Consider the following 12666-nt stretch of genomic DNA (forward strand, 5'->3'; position numbering starts at 1 on the left):
GTGTCCACCTCTATGTAAAGAAGGCTTTGTTCTCCTCAACTTCCGATGTGGGATGGCTTTTACTCCCTTTCCCCACCCCCCTTAAAGGGTGTATGCGTCCTCGAAGGCACGACAGGACATCAAATCGGGCCCTGGCTCTGATACCATCTGTAACACCCCTCTGGGGACCACGAGCCCGCTAGTAGATATTGTCCTCACTTGGCCCTAGCCCGCAAGGTTTTGCTTTAGAGTGGGAACAGCCGATCCAAAAGGCCTCTACTAGGTTGAGGTGTCCACCTCTATATAAAGAAGGCTTTGTTCTCCTCAACTTACCATGTGGGATGGCTTTTACTCCCTTTCCCGGAAAGGGAGTAAAAAGCCATCCCACATCGGAAGTTGAGGAGAACAAAGCGTTTTTTATATAGAGGTAGATACCTCAACCTAGTAGAGGCCTTTTGGGTGGGTCGTTCCCACTCCAAAGCAAAACCTTGCGGACTAGGGCCCAGAGAGGACAATATCTACTAGCGGGCTCATTGTCCCCAGAGGGGTGTTACAGATGGTATCAAAGCCAGGGCCCGATTCGATGTCCTGTCGTGCCTTCGAGGACGCAGACACCCTTTAAGGGGGGTGGGGAAATGGAGTAAAAAGCCATCCCGCATTGGAAGTTGAGGAGAACAAAGCCTTCTTTATATAGAGGTGGATACCTCAACCTAGTAGAGGCCTTTTGGGTAGGTCGTTCCCACTCCAAAGCAAAACCTTGCGGGCTAGGGCCCAGAGAGGACAATATCTACTAGCAAGCTCGTGGTCCCCAGAGGGGTGTTACAGGCGACAACCGGGTAGGGGGAAGACGCGACAGGGCCTGATGAGGGACGACATAAATAAGAGCGATAGTGTTAGGATTGGCGGCGACGAGGCTGAGATGCCAGCCACCGGCGAGCTTAGGAAGGTGGGTGGTTGTGGTGAGGGAGTTAGATTAGGGTTTTGGAAGTTGTACTACTACAGTATTATTGTTCTTTATGCAATTTAAAATGTTAGTAATAAGGCTTTGTGGGAACTTAATGGGATCAACGTTAGTGTTGTAACAAAAGAGATGGTGAGAGTTAGGAAAAATACATTGTTTACCTTTTGATTCAATTGAACATGTTTCTCCATATCCATTATATAAAATTCACAGTGATCTTTGGCAATCTCCTGTTTTGTCAAATCAATTATATCGTTACTATGTTGTGTTTGTTGATGAGTTCTCGCAATATTCATGGATTTATCCTTTACTTCGAAAATCGAAAGCTTATTCTAAATTTCTTGTGTTTCAAAAGATGGTTGAATATCACTTTAATTGCAAAATTAAGATTTGTCAAAGTGATCGAGGTAGGGAATATGATAATTCTCCTCTTCTACAACATTTTCGTGACAATGGCATCATTTTTCAAAAATCATGTCCTTATACTCAAGATCAGAATGGTGTACTGAACGCAAACATCGTCATATTATTGAAATGACTCGCACTATGATATATAATTCATTCTGATTTTCCTGCTGAATTTTGGGTTGATGCATCATATACTGCCATCTACACCATTAATAGATTGCCTAGCTCAGTTCCAGAGGGTGTCTCTCCTTTTGAAAAATTATTTCATCGTCCCCCCACCTATCATTTTTTGAAAACGTTTGGCTGTGAATACTTCCCTTTATTCCTGAATTCTAAAAATCACAAACTACAACCTTAGTCTACAACCTGTGTTTTTATTGGATATGCATTCGATTATAAAGGTTATCGTTGTTTTGACCCTACTACCAACAAAGTGCTCTCTATTCGTCATGTTCTTTTTCATGAACATAAGTTTCATTATCGTGCTCTTGTTGGTCTTGCGTCTACTGTGTCCCACACATCCCCCATGGTCCTCACTTTTGATTGGAACCTCATTAATGTTGCCCGTGGGCCTCCTTCGTCGCATGTCTCCCCAACCCTTGGCATTGCATCGCCTTCGATGCCTTGCTCTCCTCCCCACAGCTATGTGGTTGTCTCGGACCGTGCCCAGCCAGCTGCTGCTGGGCCTCCCCTTACCCTGCTTCCTCGTCTGTCAGGCCCGATGCTTCCCCAGCGCTCGCTGGGCCTCCCCCCTCCCTTCCCTCCTCATCTGCCTGGCCCGCTAAGGCATCATCGCTTGCTGGGCCTCCCCACACCTCTTCGTTCGTGTCTGCCTGGCCCGCTGAGACTCCAACGATGGTCCAGCTCCAAATCCTTCGACGCTTGCCCAAAATGCGTCTAGCCTAAGTGACGTTGTTGGCCTCGTCCAGCACACACAAGGGCCCTCTGCTTCACCTGTCTGAGTCGCGGCATCTCCCTCTTCCCGAGTCTCTTCGTCTATTCTTGTTGCCCTTAACCATCACCCCATGGTTACTCAGTTGAAGGACGGAGTGTCCAAGCCTAAGGTCTTAATGAACTTATATACTACTATTGTCGAGTCTGAACCTACTAACTATAAACAAGCTTCTAAAGACTCTCGTTAGCGTCAGGCTATGCTTGATGAGTATAAGGCCTTAATTAATAATGACACATGAGATTCGGTACCTCGCAACTATGATAATAATTTTACTTGGTTGTAAGTGGGTTTATCAGATCAAATACAATTCTGATGGTTCTGTGGAGCGGTTCAAAGCCAGGCTTCTCGTTTTTGAAAATCACCAGCAGGCATATATTGATTACTTAAAAAGCTTTAGTCCTGTTGTTAAGCCTACTACTGTTTACTCAATTCTTACTATTGTTGTTTCTCTAAAATGGACTATTCGTCAATTAGATGTCAAAAATGCATTTCTTCATGGTTTTCTTCATGAGAAGGTTTATATGCGTCAACCTATGGGTTTTATTCATCCATCTAAACCTACTCATATTTGTCGTCTCCGTAAGTCCATTTATGGTTTGAAACAAGCTCCTCGAGCTTGGTTCTCTCGTTTCAGTAATTTCCTATTATCTATTGGTTTCAAGTGCAGCAGTTGTGACACTTCCATATTCATCCCCAAGTTCCGTTGTCATCTTATCATTCTTATATTATATGTTTATGAAGTTATCCTTACCGGTAGTAGTCCTGTCCTTGTCACAAAATTTATATCTGTTCTTTCTTCCCAGTTTGCTATGAAGGATTTAGGGGATCTTCATTACTTCTTAGGTGTTGAGGTTGTGCATACTCCCTCTGGTTTATTTTTGTTTCAACATAAGTATGTTTCTGATTTACTCCGTAAATTTCATCTTCATACTTTTAAACCAGTTAATCATCTTCATACTGTTAAACCAGTTACCACTCCTGTTGTCTCTGGAGTTACATTGTCTCTGCTTGATGGAGAACTCCTTACTAATCCCACAGATTATCGTAGTATGGTTGGTGCATTGCAGTACTTAACTATGACTCGTCCAGATATTACTTATGCTGTTAATATGGTGTCTCAATTTATGCATGCTCCTCGTACTACTCACCTTCATGTTGTGAAAAGAATTTTCAGATATTTGCAGGGCACTTTGGCTTTTGGTCTTTTCTTATATAGCAGCAGTTCTCCTACTGTTGCTATTGCCTACTCTGATGCAGATTGGGCAGCTTGTCCTAACACTCGTCGTTCTACTACTGGCGATGCTGTTTTTCTTGGGAAGAATCTTATTTTCTGGCGCTCGAAAAAGCAACCTATTATCTCTAAATCCTCCACTGAAGCTGAATACAGGGTTGTTGCCTACACGGCTGCAGAAACTATTTGGCTCAAGCAACTCCTTTCTGACATTGGCCATTTTCTTCGTCATCCTGTGATTGTGTATTGCGATAATGTCTCTGCTACTTATCTCAGTGCTAATCTAGTTCATCATGATCGCAACAAACATATTGACGTTGATTATCATTTTGTTTGTGAAATGGTGGCCAAGGGAGGTCTCATTGTTAGACATGGTCCTACTCAGTCTCAGGTTGCTGATATTTTTACTAAGGGCCTATCTTCTGACTTGTTTACTAAACATCGAACCAATCTATCCGTTGTTTCACCCCGTACAGATTGAGGGGGTGTATTAGAGTAACATTATATGTAAAAGGATAGTATGGTCTTTTACTAGTCGTAGGCCTGTATTGTAAACATTATATATATTAAATGTCAGGGTTAACCTAATCAGGTTAACACAATTATGCTCCACACTTGTACAAAAGCTATACTAATATATTAAAAAGCATTCTTAAGCATGTCTATGTGGCATGTGTCACACTCCCTTTATTTGTTTCATTCCATGTCATTAGTAATTATGCACATTAAAAAATTATAAATTAAATATGCTACATATAAGATTTGACCACATGACATCAAGTTAATACACTACAAGAAAAGGCGCAGTCAACGACCGCTTAAAGCCGTCGCTGATTCTCCAAAAGCCGTCGCTAATAGAAACACCGACGGCCAACGGTCGCTAACCAACTGACGTTGCAGTTTTGGTCGTTGAATTAGCAAATAGCGACCGTTTGGCCGTCGGTGGTGGATCAACGACGGTTTTCTACGTCTGATTGGCTAGCCGTCGCTAAATATATATCACCTACGGTTTGGAGCCGTCGGTGTATCAACGACGGTGTGGGACCGTCGGTAAGTAGACGACGCTTTGAAGCTGTCGTTGTTTCACTGACGGCTCTTAATCGTCGCGGATCTCCTTAAGCCGTCGTTGCGCTGTACTGCCTTTGCAGTCAATGCTCTCTTGTACAACGACTGGTTAGCCATCGTTGGTACAAGTTTAGCCGTCGTTATGTTTATTAATTATATTAAATAATTTAATGATGTTTTCCAAAATTATACTTAAACCTGTACTGCACGCCAACATCGACATATACTACATTAAACATGTTCATGCGTCGCCTCCATCGCATTATATATTTTAAACTAAAGAAATATGCAAATTAAAAATGAAATAGATTAGATATATGTACACAAAATACATCCCAATGTCGGGAAAATTAGACACTAAATGTCTATAATTAAACAAACTACCTTAATACGCAAAATAAATCCCGGTGTCAGGAAATCGAGTAAAAGTGGAGTTCCAAAAAAATATACCGAGACACCTAAAAACAAAACTAGATATATGCAGATAAATATAGACATTAAGTGCATATATAAAATTAGACTAATTATGAACAAACTATAAGTTAGTAATCTAGCTAGTTGTCAAAACCAAACAAACTACACTGTGGCTGGTGTCTGTGTAGCATTAGTGCCGCCACCACCAAACCCCGGGTCATCATCTGGTCTGCGTTGTGGAGAGGGTCCTGTGTTGCAACCTGAGAACAAGTGACCAAAATTAGTCATGTTCCGCATCATTTCCTGCACGAGGGCCCGGTTTGACTCTTCCAGACGTGCTGCAACCTTTGCCTCCACTTCTACCATCCGTGCAGCGACCTTGGCCTCCACCTGCGCCTCTAGCTGAGAAAAAATCGATGGCTCATATGGTTGTGAAGAGCTAACTCCTCCTCCCCCAGATGAAGAGTTGTAGTACAAATGATCTCCCTAACCTAACCCCTGCACTTTTCCTCTGTTCCTCCCACCAACTGTCTCTCAATACAACAAATCAGGGTTTGGTTGTGACCCTTGAGTGCTACAATCATCCAGCTTCTTGTTGTACGTCTCCTGCATTTGGTTAAATAATATACTCTTATGCACGCATATTCAAACAATATGGTCTAAAATGAGCAAAAACAACCTAAGTATATATAGCCTATATTTGGTTCTAACTTGCCTATATTTTGTTATTTCATTAAAAACTACAACCTAACACATTTAATCAAGTATATATATGATGTTTGAGGTGTTTATGATTCAAACTAAGTTAAAACTACTCAAGTTCATTCATTTTCAAGCAATAGGGCCTAAAATGAGCTAAATGGCCTATATTTGGTTCTAACTTGCCTATATTTTGTTATTTCAATAAAAACTACAACCTAATACATTTAACTAAGTATATATATGATGTTTGAGGTGTTTATGATTCAAACTAAGTTAAAACTACTCAAGTTCATTCATTTTCAAGCAATAGGGCCTAAAATGAGCTAAATGACTTATATTTGGTTCTAACTTGCCTATATTTTGTTATTTCAATAAAAACTACAACCTAATACATTTAACTAAGTATATATATGATGTTTGAGGTGTTTATGATTCAAACTAAGTTAAAACTACTCAAGTTCATTCATTTTCAAGCAATAGGGCCTACAATGAGCTAAATGCCTATATTTGGTTCTAACTTGCCTATATTTTGTTATTTCAATAAAAACTACAACCTAAACATTTAACTAAGTATATATATGATTTTTGAGGTGTTTATGATTCAAACTAAGTTAAAACTACTCAAGTTCATTCATTTTCAAGCAATAGGGCCTAAAATGAGCTAAATGGCCTATATTTGGTTCTAACTTGCCTATATTTTGTTATTTCAATAAAAATAACAACCTAATACATTTAACTAAGTATATATATGATTTTGAGGTGTTTATGATTCAAACTAAGTTAAAACTACTCAAGTTCATTATTTTCAAGCAATAGGGCCTAAATGAGCTAAATGGTTATATTTGGTTCTAACTTGCCTATATTTTGTTATTTCAATAAAAACTACAACCTAATACATTTAACTAAGTATATATATGATGTTTGAGGTGTTTATGATTCAAACTAAGTTAAAACTACACAAGTTCATTCATTTTCAAGCAATAGGGCCTACAATGAGCTAAATGGCCTATATTTGGTTCTAACTTGCCTATATTTTGTTATTTCAATAAAAACTACAACCTAAACATTTAACTAAGTATATATATGATGTTTGAGGTGTTTATGATTCAAACTAAGTTAAAACTACTCAAGTTCATTCATTTTCAAGCAATAGGGCCTAAATGAGTTAAATGGCCTATATTTGGTTCTAACTTGCCTATATTTTGTTATTTCAATAAAAACTACAACCTAATACATTTAACTAAGTATATATATGATATTTGAGGTGTTTATGATTCAAACTAAGTTAAAACTACTCAAGTTCATTTATTTTCAAGCAATAGGGCCTACAATGAGCTAAATGGCTTATATTTGGTTCTAACTTGCCTATATTTTGTTATTTCAATAAAAACTACAACCTAATACATTTAACTAAGTATATATATGATGTTTGAGGTGTTTATGATTCAAACTAAGTTAAAACTACCAAGTTCATTCATTTTCAAGCAATAGGGCCTAAATGAGCTAAATGCCTATATTTGGTTCTAACTTGCCTATATTTTGTTATTTCAATAAAAACTACAACCTAATACATTTAACTAAGTATATATATGATGTTTGAGGTGTTTATGATTCAAACTAAGTTAAAACTACTCAAGTTCATTCATTTTCAAGCAATAGGGCCTAAAATGAGCTAAATGCCTATATTTGGTTCTAACTTGCCTATATTTTGTTATTTCAATAAAAACTACAACCTAATACATTTAACTAAGTATATATATGATGTTTGAGGTTATTTATGATTCAAACTAAGTTAAAACTACTCAAGTTCATTCATTTTCAAGCAATAGGGCCTAAATGAGCTAAATGCCTATATTTGGTTCTAACTTGCCTATATTTTGTTATTTCATTAAAAACTACAACCTAACACATTTAATCAAGTATATATATATGATGTTTGAGGTGTTTATGATTCAAACTAAGTTAAAACTACTCAAGTTCATTCATTTTCAAGCAATAGGGCCTAAAATGAGCTAAATGACCTATATTTGGTTCTAACTTGCCTATATTTTGTTATTTCAATAAAAACTACAACTAAACATTTAACTAAGTATATATATGATGTTTGAGGTGTTTATGATTCAAACTAAGTTAAAACTACTCAAGTTCATTCATTTTCAAGCAATAGGGCCTAAAATGAGCTAAATGGCCTATATTTGGTTCTAACTTGCCTATATTTTGTTATTTCAATAAAAACTACAACTAACACATTTAACTAAGTATATATATGATGTTTGAGGTGTTTATGATTCAAACTAAGTTAAAACTACTCAAATTCATTCATTTTCAAGCAATAGGGCCTAAAATGAGCTAAATGGCCTATATTTGGTTCTAACTTGCCTATATTTTGTAATTTCAATCAAAAACTACAATCTAACACATTTAACTAAGTATATATAGGATTTTTGAGGTGTTTATGATTCAAACTAACTTAAAACTACTCAAGTTCATTCATTTTGCAAATAAAATAGCCTATAATGACTTAAATATATGTTTAAAGGTATGTACCGAAATTTGTTTTGCTCTCTTGTTTGCTGCAATCTCCTTTTCCAGCAACAGTTTTGAAATGAGTCTTCAGGAACAACTCGGGGGCGGTAGGGAGTACTCCTCCTCTACTCTTTGCCTGTACACATTGTTGAACATAGACTTTATTTTTCACATATAGAAAAAAATCATGAAATTCAAACTAAGTAATACATATGAAACATTCTTACCATCTTTTTAGCATGTTGTGCCGCCGAGATGGAACCCTGAAAGTGCGACGGCTCAACTGGATTAGAGAGGGAACCACCTCTTCGGTTCTTCTTTGCCTTCTCAGATTTCTCGAGGAATGCGGGCTCCTGCTTTTCTTTTTCATTGTTTCATAAATGGTTTTCCCCAACCATTTTGGCTTTCTTTAGCTTTGTTGAGCACCCAATACCGCAATCTCTCAAACGAGTTCTAGCTTTCATCTGGTATGCTTTTCTCACTTGGCCATCTAACTCAGGAGCCCATTCGTAAAGACCCTTTAACAAACATTAAAAGTTGTTAATAAACTAATATAATAAATTTAATCTTCATAATTTGATTCATACATACCGTGAATGAGTTCCACCAATGCGTCTTTGTTGCATCGTCCACCTCACGTAGTTAAACCAAGGTTCTCGAAAATGACCCTGGAAAATGTCAGTTATGGACCCGCTAACTTTGTTATCATCAAACCTGAATTGAAAAACAAACACTTAAATTGTCAATATCATTGAAAATATAAATATTATGAATCATATATTAATTTAGAAATTTACCACAATCCAGTAGGGCTCAAAACCCTTTTTGATGCACGGTTTGACCCTTCAGCTTCCTCCCTCTGGCTGCTCGGCGTCTCCGGTACGCGGTCACCAATGTCACGTGCCTCTGAATCATCTCGTTGCGTCTCAGAGCCAAGGTTCGGGCTTTCTGGAGCTCCTGGTGACTCAAAAAGCTCCCTGCGAATCAATTGCCCACGACCTTGGCTTCCACCTAAGCCATCTCGACCTCCGCGCCCTTAGGATTAGACATGATTACCTATAAAAAACAACAAATTTATAAATCATGGTGGATAATTAATCGTTAGTCTACCATCATAACAAAATATCGTCTACCATCAAAGTGAAAAAGAAATCTAGCATCATTACAAAATAACAAGTAATCTTCAACAAATCATTACAAAAGTCATGAATTTTATATAAATGGTGTTCTTAATACAAGTTATGATATACTAAAACAAATCAAAGTGAATTCCCATCCTCGCTTAGTTCATCATCACTATCGTCATCCCAAAAACCATCATCTTCATCGTCATCATCCTCGCTATCTCCAGATCGAAACTAGACTCTTTTCATCATCACCTGAGGGGACTTCAATAAAATATCTTCATCATCTGCTTGAACACACTCGACATCATTACCCTCTTCATAATCGGGAATATCACTTGGATCAGAAAGAGTTGGAGTCCCAACACTTGTTCCTGAAGGAAGTCGAAGTCAACAGGAGCATCAATCACAGACCTTGCCTTTGTCCTAAACACAGCCCACCATTGAGCACGATCTCTTTTCAAGCTTGGGTACGGTGCGAAGTATACTTGGCTAACCTGGTATGATAGCACAAAGGGATCAAACTTGGGTATTTCTTGGTATGGTTGACTTCAACTAGCTTGTATTGATCGATGTTCATTCCCCTGACATTGTCCATCCAATTGCACTTGAATAAAATAGTGTTATATTGCCTAAGTGCACCAGTAAACTTCAATTCTATAACATCATCTAGAATCCCAAAGAAATCACTCCCTCCGTCATTAGACACACACACTCCATAATTCATGGTGGACTTGTGTTTGCTTGATCCTTGTGTTTGGAAATTGTATCCATTAACATAGTATCCATTCCAAGTGCGAACTAATCGAAGGACCCATTGCTAAAGCAAACAGTACATCATCATTTGGTTTGTCTTGAATAACCTATTAAAATAATTCATATGTTAGATACAACTTTGTATCAAGCGAGATTTAATAGTTACAAAACTCACTTTCGATCTAAACCAATCAAGGTATTCTGCTTCATGTTGCACCCACACATCTTCTGCACGTAGAGTAGGTCGAATTTGAAGAATGTGGTCCTCGAAACCCTTACAATCATAACAATTGTCAATGTCTAATTAAAATAAAATTAAATTTGTAAATAGTATGATTAATAACAAGTGTTTTACTTTTCAAATTCTTGTAAGATGCTGTATTTGCTAACACATATAGGTGTGCACGCTGAAGTTCTGCTTCAGTTAAAATCGTTTTCCACCTGCATTTGACGGCCGACCACAATCAACTCTAAATAGTTCTGGGACATTTTCATCGAGCATCCTATCAACTTCATCAGTGACATTACGCCTAAATCTCGTGTCTTAGTATCCACTCCTTGCTGAAAATAGTTGGAACAAAGTTTGCATCTCTTCGCACAAGTACGCATTACAAATAGAACCCTCCACACGAGCCTTGTTACCAATTTTGCGTTTTAAATGATTAAGGAACCTAATAAAGTGGTTATGAAAAGAGTTACATAATTGCGGAACAATAAAAAGGATATATGAAAATGAAAGATAAGGTACCTTTCAAAGGGATACATCCAATGGTATTGTACGGGACCACATAGCCTAGCTTCGCGTGGAAGGTGAACGGTAAGTGTTCCATGGAATTGAAGAATGATGGTGGGAAAATCTTTTCAAGTTTACAAAGGATTCGGCTATGTTTTTTCCAATCTTTCCATGTCTCTTACTGTGATGGTGGAGCAACACAAATCACGAAAAAAGAGGCTGATCTCAGTAACAGCTTTCCACACATGAACCGGGAGCAACTCCTTTAATGCTATCGGTAATAATCTTTCCATGAAGACATGACAGTCATGACTTTTCATATTGTGCAGCTTACCGGACTGCATGTCCACACATCTTGTTAAGTCGGAAGCATAACCATCTGGAAATTTAAATCTCTCACCAGTTGCATAATACTTTCCTTTGGGCTATGTCCAGTGCGAAAGGCGCTTTTGGTGGAGTTTCTTTTCCGTTCGCATCCTTGGTAACTGAAGTTGAGGCCTTTTACAAATTTAGCAATGTCTTTTCTGGATGCAACAGTGTCTGATGTCTGTTTTTTCACATCCATAATTGTGTGAATTAGTTGGTCGAAAAAGTTTTTCTCAATGTGCATGACGTCAAGGTTGTTACGAAGATGGAGAGTTTTCCAGTATGGGAGCTCCCAAAGACAGCTTTGTTTGAACCACCCTTTTTTCAACTTTTTCAAAGTATTAAGTGCTTCTGGCCCATCTGTAGCCTTTGGCAATCTTTAACACAAGACCACAACTCTTCCCCAGACATGATGTGTGGCGGAGACCCTTTTTCAACCTTATTTCTGCAAAAAGCTACTTTGTTGTTACGAAAAGGATGATCTAGGGGTAGGAATTGACGGTGACAATCAAACCAAGAAACTTTACCCCCATGGTCGAGCCAAAAAGCTTTAGATTTGTCCAAACAGTAAGGACATGCCTTTTTCCCAGCTGTAGCCCAGCCAGATAGCATACCGTACGCAGGAAAATCACTTATTGTCCAAAGAATGGCAGCACGCATATTGAAATTTTGTTTCCTAGAAATATCATAAGTTGTTGCTCCAACATCCCATAATTGCTTCAATTCCTCGATTAAGGGTTGCATGTACACATCCAAGTTCCCCTTCGGATTTTTAGGACCAGGAACGAGCAACGAAAGGAACATGAAGGGTTTCTTCATGCACATCGATGGCGGCAAGTTGTACGGGGTTAAGATGACCGGCCAACATGAATACTGACCCCCAAACTTTCCATGTGGACCAAACCCATCGGTACAAAACCGAGCCGAACATTCCTAGGCTCAGATGCAAATTCGTCAAAGGATCTATCCAAATGCTTCCAAGCTTCACTGTCGTTAGGGTGAGCCATTTTGTCTTCGGCTCTTGGATTTTTGGCATGCCATGTCATTTCTTCAGCAACATTTTTTGTTGCATACAACCTTTGCAATCTCGGTGTACTTGGGAAATAAATCAGAACTTTCATTGGAACTAAAGACCCCTTAGAAGTCCTTTTGTATCTGTCGCTATCGCACACTGTACATCTGTCCAAGTGTGCATCAGTTCTCCAAAATAACATACAACCTTTGGGGCACGCATGAATCCTCCGTGGGGAAGCTCTAATCCCTCCAAAATCTTCTTCGTATCGTAAAATGTGTTACTCATGTTGTTGTTGTTAGGTATTGCTTCTTTCACTAATGAAGCAAACGCATCAACACACCTATGTGGCAAATTGTACTCACACTTCAGAGATACAATTCTAGATGCCATTTCCAACACAGACATGGAGCTCCCTTCGTACAATGGTTCCT

The 12666-nt window shown here is 38.4% G+C and overlaps 1 long non-coding RNA gene across 1 annotated transcript; it reads right to left on the bottom strand.

Moving 5' to 3' along the window:
* Window positions 1–8644: 8644 nt before the first annotated feature.
* Window positions 8645–9294, bottom strand: LOC125493327 (uncharacterized). Its single transcript, XR_008967485.1, has 3 exons — window positions 9039–9294; window positions 8833–8955; window positions 8645–8759 (listed from the first exon to the last, which is right to left on the bottom strand). It is a non-coding gene; the product is annotated as an uncharacterized LOC125493327 (long non-coding RNA).
* Between the last annotated feature and the right edge of the window lie 3372 nt (window positions 9295–12666).

This window comes from Beta vulgaris, chromosome 9, assembly GCF_026745355.1.
Source record: "Beta vulgaris subsp. vulgaris cultivar EL10 chromosome 9, EL10.2, whole genome shotgun sequence".
Lineage (NCBI taxonomy): Eukaryota > Viridiplantae > Streptophyta > Magnoliopsida > Caryophyllales > Amaranthaceae > Beta > Beta vulgaris.